The 6,770-nt window shown below is 42.0% G+C and overlaps 2 non-coding genes across 2 annotated transcripts; one reads left to right on the top strand and one right to left on the bottom strand.

The window, feature by feature from the left end:
* Positions 1-1,151: 1,151 nt before the first annotated feature.
* TRNAC-GCA (transfer RNA cysteine (anticodon GCA)) lies at positions 1,152-1,223 on the top strand. Its single transcript has one exon. It is a non-coding gene; the product is annotated as a tRNA-Cys (tRNA).
* Positions 1,224-2,370: 1,147 nt separating this feature from the next.
* On the bottom strand, positions 2,371-2,442 carry TRNAC-GCA (transfer RNA cysteine (anticodon GCA)). The gene has a single exon. It is a non-coding gene; the product is annotated as a tRNA-Cys (tRNA).
* Positions 2,443-6,770: the final 4,328 nt, after the last annotated feature.

Genomic DNA, 6,770 nt, shown 5'->3' with positions numbered 1-6,770 from the left:
TTTCCCACTTCTTGCTTGATTCTTAGCACTTTTCCATCATTTGACACTGTCACACATCTCAACACCCCAACAGTCTCCACCTAACATGTAGCCACCTGTTGCTTATAATCTGTCTCCTCCTACTGCCCTCCTCCAGGGGACCTTCCCAACCCAGGGATCAAACCCATGTCTCCCTCATTGCAGGTGGATTTTTTTTTTACTGTCTGAGCCACCAGGGATACTACTAGAATGTAAGGACCATGAGATATTTTGCAATGATTTGCTTATTGCTATACTCTTGGGCCCAGGACAGTGTCTAGCACTAAATACATGTCAAATATTTTTGTTGAATGAATTAGAGAGACCTTCCCTTCCTGACAGTGGAAATCTACATTTCTGTGTAAGTTCCCTGGGGCCAACTACAGGAGAATATCATACTCATAAAGTTAAAAAATTGCAAAATGAGGAAAAAGGAAGGTTGCTTGTCCTGTTTCACTGTTATACTGAATCATTGTCTGATAGACCCATGAAGGGAATATTTAATTCTCCATGGGACTGTACCTTTGTCATACCATTTACTGTTAATTAGGGTTCAGATGCTATGAAGTTAAACTGTGACTATCAGATTTTTATCTTATAGAAATTAAATGATTTTTGTGCAGAAAAAAATAACTCCAAAGATTATACCTTTATTGCACTTTATAAAACAATTTTGTATCTACCTGGCAATCTTTTTTTTTTTTTTTTCTTCATTGCCTTTAAATGCACTTTGCCTCAAATGCATTTTGAACCAGCTTTACCACTTGTCTGGTTCCCTTACCAATGAATTAAATAAGTCTTTTACATGCATTTAGTCCATATCTGTATGAGAGTAATATTTTAAAATTTTAAAGATAACATTTTGGCAGTTTGTGTGTGTGGTGGGGGTGGGGAGGGGGGTTGTCCTATCACAAGATTCCCAAACATATGATAGAGATCAGGAAAAAAGCAGAAAATCTGGTTTGCTGGCATATTCATTTCTTTGTCGAGTTGTTGGCAAGCTCAAATCAGTTTTTTAAAGTGTCCACTTGTGTTTTGTGATTTTTGACCTATGGCTGATGTTGCAGAACTGGAGAGTCAAGCTATTTGACCAGCTGTTTGTCGTTGAGAACATCTTTCCCTCTTGTTTGGCTTCCCTGGTGGCTCAGATGGTAAAGCGTCTGCCTGCAATGCAGGAGACCCAGGTTCGATCCCTGGGTTGGGAAGATCTCCTGGAGAAGGAAATGACGATCCACTCCAGTATTCTTGCCTGGAAAATCCCATGGATGGAGGAGCCTGGTAGGCTGAAGTTCATGTGGTCACAAAGAGTCAGACATGACTGAGAGACTTCACTTTTCTTTCCCTCTTGTTCGCAGAAGGTAATGGCAACCCACTCCAGTATTCTTGCTTGGAAAATCCCATGGACGGAGGAGCCTGGTAGGCTACAGTCCATGGGGCTGCAAAGAGTCGGACACGACTGAGCAACTTCACTTTCACTTCCCTCTTGTTGCCTAAGTCTCAAATACGTAACTACACTGGGCAAGTATTAACAAAATAGATTATAAAACCTCACAAAGGAGCTCTGTTCTGATTGTTATAAATAATAATAAGCCTGTACAAAAATGTAATATTACCAGAATTCCCAGAAAGTAAACTAAACTTCTAATACTTTAAATATGTTATCATTCATTTCCCAAATCCACAAACCAACAAATAGCTAACAGGAAAACTGCTTGCTGAGAAGCATTTTTATGTAAAAACCCAAGTTTATGTAACCACAGTGAATCCTTGGACATATTAGACTTGTTTGACCACTTCAGTTTAAAAGCAGCTATATATCTTCTCCCTGACTTTATCTATGTAGACTATAATACAAGAAAACATTTAACAATAGATTTCTATTTTTTTTTCTCATGAATAAACAATTTCATCTGAAGTCCTCAAAACTCCTATGTGTTTACTGTTCGGACAAGACAACATATTTCATATAAAATTTGGGGTTATAAAAAACATAAAATTATTTAATTTAAACAAATTCTGGCAACAAATTAAACAAATTAAATTACAATTCTGATAATTAAATCTGTTTAATGTCATCAGTGACTGTGTTCTATAATATACCAATTTACACATAATATTCAAGATCTTTAGTTAACATTAAGAACTTAAGATAATATTAAATTGGGTTAATTAATAAATAATCTTTGGGTATCTGGATAATTTTTTAAATTTTGTGGAAAGTGAACGTGAAGTCACTCAGTTGTTTCTGACTCTTTGTGATCACATGGACTGTAGCCTACCAGGCTCCTCCATCCATGGGATTTTCCAGGCAAGAATACTGGAGTGGATTGCCATTTCCTTCTTCAGGGGATCTTCCCAACCCAGGGATCGAACCTGGGTCTCCTGCATTGCAGGCAGACGCTTTACCATCTGAGCTACCAGGGAAGCCAAATTTTGTTTAAGTCCAACTAATTTAAAATGTGCTAATTTCTGCTCTACAGCAAAATGATTTAGTTACACGTGGATAATTCTTTTCTGGGGGTAATTTCTAATAAGATAAAATATAACATTTGTCAGAAAGCATAGTTTTATATGTATAAATGTATATATATTATATGAGAAACCCTGAATAATACAACTTCAAGGAAAAGCCCATTGCACTATAAGCAGAAGCAAAGATTACATATATGTGTGTGTGTATATATACAACTCAAGTTTGACACATATATGTATTCATACATATGTCTGTGTGCATACATGCTTATTCCTATCCAACTCTTTGCAACCCCATAGACTGTAGCCTGCCAGGCTCCTCTGTCCATGAGATTTCCCAGGCAAGAATACCGGAGTGGGCTGACATTTCCTCCTCCAAGGACCTTCCTGACCCAGAAATTAAACCCAGTCTCCTGCATCTGCTGCATTGGCAGCAGAATTCTTTACCACTGAGACACTTTGGAAGTTACTCTGTTAGTAAGGGACCAAATTTCCCCAAACTTCTGACTTTTTCCTTTCAGTATCAGATTTTAAAATGGGGAGAAAATTCAAAGTGTTTTTTACACCTAAACTGACTTTGGTGTTTTCCAGAGGGTCCTGGGGTTTCCCAGGTGGTGCAGTGGTGAAGAATCTGCCTTTGAGCCATGGGGTTCAATCCCTGGGTCAGGAAGTTCCCCTGGAGAAGGAAATGGCAACCCACTCCAGTATTCTTGCCTGAGAAATCCCATGGACAGAGGAGCCTGACAGGCTACAGTCCACGGGGTTGCAAAGAGTTGGACCCAACTGAGCACGCTCGCACATTGGAAAATCACAAAGATTTGTTTTGCTTTAATTTATGTATTTGCTATTGTCACTGTAACAAGTCACCACCACTTGTCTTAAAACAACACAAATACAACCCCCCTTACATTTCTGGGAGATCAGAAATACAAAGCAAGGTTCAATCAGCTAAAATCAAGACGTTGGCAGGGACGGTTCCTTCTAGAGGTTCTGAGGGGAGACTACAATTCCCTTCTTTTTTTCAGCTTCTAGTGCCCACCCACATTCCTTGGCTTATGGTCCCTTCCTCCATATCCAAAGCATATCACTCCAATCTCTGCCTCCATTATCACACCACATACCCTTCTCTTTTATATAATCCTTATGATAATACTGGTCTCAATCAGATAATGCAAAACAATCTTCCATTTCAAAAACCTTAATTTAATTATGTCTGCAAATACCAGTTTGTCTTTTATGGTAACATATTTTACATCCTGGGGATTAGATATAAAGTCTCTGGGAACCCATTATTCAGTCTAGCATACCTTGTGAAAAGAGTACCAGAAATAATTAGGTAATCTACTTGAAGACCATGAGCCTGTAGCCCCCAGACGTAGTGGAGCCTGAGGATTGATAATGTTAACCCTTCTGGCAATGCTCTGTTACCTCACCATCAACCAATCGGAGAATTGTTAAAGAACTGATCACACACCTTAAGACTCTTCTCCCTCACCTTGTCTTTTAAAATGCTTCTCTGAAACTCTTTGGGGAGTTCAGTTGATTTGGGCATCAGCTTCCCTGCTCTTCTTGTGTGGCCCTTGCAAAAAAACCTTTCTGCACTCCGAACTCTTGACTTTTTCATTTGCTTGGCCTTGCTGTGTATTGGGCATGTGATCTTGGGTTCACAATACTGAGAGGAGAACCCTTGATGTTCTGACATATCTCTGCCCTGAGACACTTTCTTTTGTTCTCTGTGAGCTATTCTATTTTTTTTAAGCTCTGAAGGCAAGGCTTGTAGACAGCTGAAGTCATCTTAGATTCCTTAAAGGCATCACTGAGAGGTATGCAAATATATGCAAATAGAGTATACAACAGAGTAATTAAAATAAAATCTAGTAGCCTTAAATAGATACCAAATAATAGTCCTAGGAGAGGCAATTAATTCTATTGTTTACAACCACTCCGTTTGTTAGCTGATCTTTTTTTTTTCCCCCCCAAATGAAGAGATAAATCACTTTCTTTGCTTCTGTGAAAGAAAAACAAAAAATATTGCATTTATATTCTGCTTCATTTTTGTCTGGAAAAGCATAGCCAAACAATGCCTATTAATAAGAGGAAAAATAACTCAGAAATGGACAACGGCTTGGAAAGTTTTCAGAGTCTGGCCACTGCTCACATTTTAGCCTCATCTTATTCCCCAACCCCCTCTCTCAACTCAGCTCCTTCTACATGGAAATCCTGGCAATTCCACCATCCCACATGCAATCAGTCCCCAACCAAAGGTTATTCCTCCATCAGAAGACAGAACACAGTCCCTGCCTTCAGATGCACACAACCCAGTCAGGGAAAGATATTAAAAAAGCAGGCAATTATATCATCCAGGATGCTGAATGCAATGCTGGAGATGCAAACAGAGCATGGTGGAAGTGTGAACTGGAGCACCTAAAAGAGGAGGAAGGACAGGTCAGAGAAGAGCCTGAAAGATGCTACACTTGAGCTGAGGACTAAAGGAGGTATAGGAAGCAAGTCCTAATAGAGCAGAGACCTAGAAGACAGGATCTAACAATCTGTATTTGGAACAACTACTCAGAGTTACGGGGGTGAAACATCAAGTCTAAGGCTAGGAGGCACAGGAGAATGAGGCTCCAGAGGCAGAGTGGCCAGAGTCTGGGCCCTCGGTTTGCCACTATTAAAAGATGAACTCTGGAGTGTTCAAAGTTCAAAGCTTATTTAAGCAGGGACTTCCCTGGTGGTCCAGCAGCTAAGACTGCCCGCTTCAAATTCATGGAGCCTAGGTTTGGTCCCTGGTGAAGGACTGGGAAGCCTGGCATGCTGCAATCCATGGGGTCACAAAGAGTCAGACACGACTAAGCAACTGAACAACAACAACAACAGGGAACTAGATCCATATGCCAAGGACTAAAAGATCCTGCATGTAATGAGGAAAACCTAAGATTCAGCGTGCCATAACTAAGATTCGGAGCAGCCAAAAAATTATTTTTTGAAAAAGTTTATTTGAGCAACAATAAATTTCAACCCAGCAGCACCAAACCAGAAGTGGTTAGGAATGTTCTACCAACTGGGACTGGGCAGAGACTTTTATAGAGAAAAGGCAGAGTAAGACAATTTTTGACTCTCTACAGCTTATGGGAGTAACGATCCATCTAGAGTGGAGACCACCTGTGTGCACCTTCACAGAAGGAAAGAGGGGCCAAGACTAAAGAAGCCAGTCTCTAGTTCAGAGGCTGCTACTGTAAAACCCAGGTGGCTTTAGTGAAATCAGCATCAGTGGACAAGAGAGGGGGGAACATTTTAAAGATATTAAGGATGGACAGAATTAACTGAATTGATCATAGATAAAGAGCTGGGGTGAGAAAACAGTCAATGTCACTTCCCAGTTGTCAATGGCAAAGCCCTTTAACGAATCCCAAATAATAAAAACAGGTTTCGGGTAATAAGATAAAGTCTAACCGTCCCCCCACCCCCACTCCACCGCCGCCCCTTTTCCTTTGTGCTTAGTTCCACTGGCTTATAAGGTGGGGCGTGCAGAGGCCGAATACCTGGAGCTTCAAACCAAAGTTCCTGGTATGAACCGGCTGGGCTGCACATCACCTCAGGGCGTGTGCTGCTGCTGCTGCTGCTAAGTCGCTTCAGTCGTGTCTGATTCTGTGCGACCCCATAGGCGGCAGGCAGCCCACCAGGCCCCCCCGCCCACCCCCCCGTCCCTGGGATTCTCCAGGCAAGAACACTGGAGTGGGTTGCCATTTCCTTCTCCAATGCATGAAAGTGAAAAGTGAAAGTGAAGTCGCTCAGTTGTGTCCAACTCTTAGCGACCCCATGGACTGCTGCCTACCAGGGTCCTCCGTCCATGGGATTTTCCAGGCAAGAACACTGGAGTGGGGTGTCATTGCCTTCTCCTCAGGGGGTGTACAAGCGCCTAAAACAGCTCTCAGGCAAGATGGCGGCAGGCCAGGTGCAGAGAGGCTGCGCGATCCTGGAAGGGAGGCAGGAACTGCACAGCGGGGCCAGGCCCGAACCCCGCTCCTCCTCGCTGACTAGATCCCTGAAAAGCCGCCCTGCCCACCACCTGATGCCACCGCAAGAGAGCGTTTACGCTCACATGTCTCCATTCTCTGATAAAGACTTTGCTTCTGAACTGAACTGAGTCTTATTCTGTGGGTGGGCTCGAGTGACACCAGACAGGCTGACTCGTGCAAGGCCTGACTTAAGAACTGCTAACAGAATTTTCATGCTTGGCGACTCTGTAGGTACTGGTATCCACAATGAAACGGAGCATG

The sequence above is a fragment of the Bos indicus genome, chromosome 12 (assembly GCF_029378745.1).
Source record: "Bos indicus isolate NIAB-ARS_2022 breed Sahiwal x Tharparkar chromosome 12, NIAB-ARS_B.indTharparkar_mat_pri_1.0, whole genome shotgun sequence".
In the NCBI taxonomy this organism is placed as follows: domain Eukaryota; kingdom Metazoa; phylum Chordata; class Mammalia; order Artiodactyla; family Bovidae; genus Bos; species Bos indicus.
Note: the sequence above shows the minus strand (reverse complement) of the source record. Positions and strands in the feature narration are given on the sequence as shown.